We start from the raw sequence: 5,000 nt of genomic DNA, 5'->3' as shown, positions 1-5,000 counted from the left end.
CAACACTGTTGACGATCTTTTGTCTGTAGAGGGCAACGTAAATAATATTTATTATAATATCAGTAATATGGTAATGGTATAATGATATGACAATATGATAACGTAATAACACTATATACTAATGTAACAATATAATAGCTACAAACTGATATAATATTCTAATTTCTAGAAAATTAAAAGTTTACCAGTAATCCTTTCTGAGAGGAGACATCTCCACCCTGGAAGAGAATCCTTTAGGACTCAGCCCCGCAGGGGATAAAAATCAGAGAAGGGATACAACTGTGTCACTACAAGAGATATTTGACTCCTGACCAGATAAAATTGTTGGTTCGCAAAAGATAGAGTGAGTGTTATCAGTGCATCTCCTTGTACGGGCAATAAAATGGACACATCAAGTATCTTGACCGCCGGGCTATCAGTTTCGTGCCAGGTCACCCGCCACTGATGAGCAACCCTGCTGACCTCAAGATCTGGTTACACAAACATTTACTTCCTTTCTCTCTCTCTCTCTCTCTCCCTCTCTCTCTCTCTCTCTCTCTCTCTCTCTCTCTCTCTCTCTCTCTCTCTCTCTCTCTCTCTCTGTCTCTCTCTTTCGATTTTTTTTCTTATTTCAATTTTTTCTTTTTATTATTTAGATTTTTCTCTCTTCTTTTTTCATATTTCGATTTTTTTCTTATTTCATTTTTTCCGATTTTTTTTTTTTTTTTTGGGGGGGGAAATATTCTCTCGGCACCTCTTCTTCAATGTCCTACACCTCTATTTGCACGTGCAACCCCGAGAGGTTGGTCTCTGGACCAAGCCCAAAATCTTATTCTGTTAGCCTCGACCAGCTTCCCTCCACTTATTGACATCGGAAAAGCCGACTACCGGTGATTGCCTCCTTCCTTCCTTCCTTCCTTCCTTCCTTCCTTACCCACCGGTGACACAAGAAAGTCAGGACCCAAAGTTCACCGTCCCCCCCCCCATACACACACAGATTTGCGGTTGCGTTTACTGAAAATCGAAGTAACAATTATTATTACTCAAAGCTGGAATGTTGGTTTCGAAAGCTCTCTCTTTCTCCACTTGCATCGCCACCCGAAGGACGCAGGAGGTACTGAGATCCTTATCTGATGTCTCGTTAAGTACATCGTATGGGATATCCACACGACCCCTGATGAGCCAAGGCTGGGGCCAAATAACTTAAAAAATATATATATCCTTTGGTCGAGAGAGGTAACGTGTCTACCTTAAGTGTTCGCAAGTACCCATCTTTTGGAATGACTGAATATTGGATTCTTACTTTAAATAACAAGTGTTTTAGTATAATGTGTGTTGGTTCGTTCTAAACCTCTCTCATTACAGATCATGTTCACATTCGTTTCATTGTGAGGACAAAGGGCATCAATGGTCCCTGGAGGGATAATTTGTGTCTTGGTAGGATGACAGCAGGTTCCGCGCCTGGAACAAATATCAAATAGAAAGGATCCTACCCATATGAAACTTCAAGACAGTATAAGTGCTTTCACACACACACACACACACACACACACACAAACACACACACACACACACACACACACACACACACACACACACACACACACACACACACACACACACACACACACACACACACACACACGACTCGGTGGCGCGGTTGGTAGAGTCCCTGACTCACTATGGCGGTCCGGGTTCGAATCCTGCCCAGGGCCGAAATTATTTCAGTATCGCTGCGCTTCGGATCGTTACTCCGACTCTCGTGGGCGGGGAGTTGTGTGTGTGTGTGTGTGTGTGTGTGTGTGTGTGTGTGTGTGTGTGTGTGTGTGTGTGTGTGTGTGTGTGTGTGTGTGTGTGTGTGTGTGTGTGTGTGTGTGTGTGTGTGTGTGTGTGTGTGCAAGGTCATAGCATTACCCATAGACCGGTCATACGAGCTCTGAGCTCTCTTCCGGGAGGGAAATGGCTGTCGATCACGAGTCCAACACGTGATCCAAAGACCAAGGTGAATACACACACACACACACACACACACACACACACACACACACACACACACACACACACACACACACACACACACACACACACTCACACACACACACACACACACACACACACACACACACACACACACACACACACACACACACACACACACACACACACACACACACACACACACACAAAACTCCTTCCCCACCAGAGTTGGGGTGCCGGCTCGTAGTAGCGTTGCTGAAATTTTCAGCCCCGGACGGCAGTCGAACTCGAATCACTCATACGTGGATCGAGTACAGTACCAACACACCACTGAGCCGACGTATTTACATAATTGTATTATACGCGTATGTCTACGAGTGTGTGCGGTTGTTTGTGTGTGTGCACGTTTTTATGCGTAAGAATATTTGTATGTGTTTGTGTTCTGTTTGTATGTGTTTACGTGTGTGTACATATGCATGAGTTTAAGTGTGTGTACACACACATGTTTATATAGAGACACCCTCCTACTTATAAAGAAGCGATGAATCTTTCAAGACCGCCGGGGACAACCGCAATGACGACCAAGAACAAAAGCTTCCCTCTCTCTCTTTGACCTCCCCTTCAGCGGGTGTGTATGGGAATAGAGGGTTTGGGAGAGATCTATTGTCGTTCATAACCTCAGTGTTCGTGATAACTCAGATCAAAGGAATCAAAACAGAAACAATTGGTCAGTTCATGAAAGAGCGCATGTCGCCTCAAGTCAAATTGATTCTCGTACTTCCCTATGACGTCATATCGTTAGTTTCCTTCCCGAAGTGAACGGGCCTGTTCTTGTTTCGACCTTGGGGGAAGAATTTCAAGAGGAAAATGGCATTTCAGTGACGTCATTTCCTCCTACAGAGAAACAGAAGTCACAAAAACGCTCAAAGGATCTTGCAAAGAACCCATCGGTGCCGGAAGGCGTAAAGTGCCCTTGGGGTCCTGGTCGAAGGAACGTGCATATTATGATCCCATTTTCAGGAAGTTCAACCGAAAGTCCATTCCAATTATGTTCAACCCCTTCCTTACTGGGTGGCATTTCTCCTTGTATTCTAGCTGCCGTTAGGCGATTTTATTCATCTACGTGGCTCCTACTTTCTACTACGATGAATATAAACATGTGCAAAGGCTAGTTTACTTTTGACGCTAGACGCTAGCTTCTCTATTAGCTACTGAAACACTAGACGCGAGCGGTGAATTTGAACAGGTTTAACTTTATAGGAGCGCCAAACAGACGCTGCGAATTCATTATTTCAGTCGCTAGCGAATTAAAACGCTTGTCTAAAGCGAATAAAAGTAGCGCTGTGTAAACGACGCTTTACCAACATTTCCTGGTATTTACAAATACTGTACTCTGTCTTACCGTTTTTATTTTTGCATTTAAGAGATACATTTTCCTAAGTAAATTATTTCTAATAGCATCGTTGGAAACGAATAACGCCGTAATTTAATTTCTTCATTAATAAAACTGACACCTCATTCACAGTCAATTTTTGGACGACCTTAATTTTTATCTTCTCTCTCTTTTTTTTTTTTTTTTCTTAAGATATCTAATCATTCTGAGGAAATATTTCTAGTAAAAATAGATAGATAGATAAAAAATAACAATACGTTGTCTATTTTTTGAAAAATATAAAGTGATACGTCTTGTCGTCGATGTAACGTGGTTGAGGTTGGGGTGGGAGGTCGACGACACATCTCTACATTTTATGTTGAAGGTGAGGTAAGGTGAAGTAAGGTGAGGTGAGGCGAGGGAAGGTTTAGGTCTGGTGAAGAATTGCCTTAGCAAATATTTTAGTGTTACACCATTATCAAAAAAATAAGTCCGTCCAGACATTAAGAATATGTAATGCGATCTTAAGACCTATAATCCTATTTGATTATGAAACATGGAGCATAACAAAACAAACGAAAATCAAACTCCATTATCATTATTATTATCATTATTATTATTATTATTATTATTATTATTATTATTATTATTATTATTATTATTATTATTATTATTATTATTATTATTATTATTATTATTATTATTATTATTATTATTATTATTATTATTATTATTATTATTATTATTATTATTATTATCATTGTTATTATTATTATTACTATTATTATTATTATTATTATTATTATTATTATTATTATTATTATTATTATTATTATTATTATTATTATTATTATCATTATTATTATTATTATCATCATTTGTATTATCATTATCATTATTATTATTATTATTATTATTATTATTAATTATTATTATTATTATTATTATTATTATTATTATTATTATTATTATTATTATTATTATTATCATTATTATTATTATTATTATCATTATTATTATTATTATTGCTATTATTATCATTATTATCATTATTATTATTCATTATTATTAATATATCATTACACTGGGGAACACTCATTTTGTTGCATTTAAAAAAAGACTTTTCCATAGTCAACTTGAGTGTGCTGATTTCAAATCTGAAGTCGGGTTTTGTCTGCAAGCTACAGATTTTATGCAATTTGACATTTTTTTTTTATTTTTTAAATTTTCGTTATTATAGGAAATTGCAATATCAGCCACAATTCTTTTGTTCACTTGAATCTTAAAACAGTATGAAAGCCATTTCTGTACATTTATTAAGGCAAAAGAAACAGAACATTAACAGAACATCTATCCCAAAGTTAGATTAGCATCCTTCAGAACATCACCACAGCTGATGGAAGCTTATCAATTTCTTTGTGTATTTTTTTCAGGCAGGAATTTGCGTTTGTAACTTTTGCGTTTGTACATTTCATCTGGGCAATTTCGTTTAATGCTCCAGCAGTAGTCAGCCATCATACTTTTGTCCCAGCGCCCTTGGTAGCGTTCTTCCATGATCTTTAGGTCTTGGTGGAATCGTTCTCCTTGTTCGTCACTCACAGCCCCCAGGTTGTCAGGGAACTGATCAAGGTGGCTGTTCAAAAAATGAAGCTTGATGCTCATGTTGCACCCG

This window comes from Oratosquilla oratoria, chromosome 16 (assembly GCF_046742065.1).
Source record: "Oratosquilla oratoria isolate Oo_2021 chromosome 16, ASM4674206v1, whole genome shotgun sequence".
NCBI classification, from domain to species: domain Eukaryota; kingdom Metazoa; phylum Arthropoda; class Malacostraca; order Stomatopoda; family Squillidae; genus Oratosquilla; species Oratosquilla oratoria.
The sequence above is the reverse complement of the archived record's forward strand: the minus strand, read 5'-3'. Positions refer to the sequence as shown.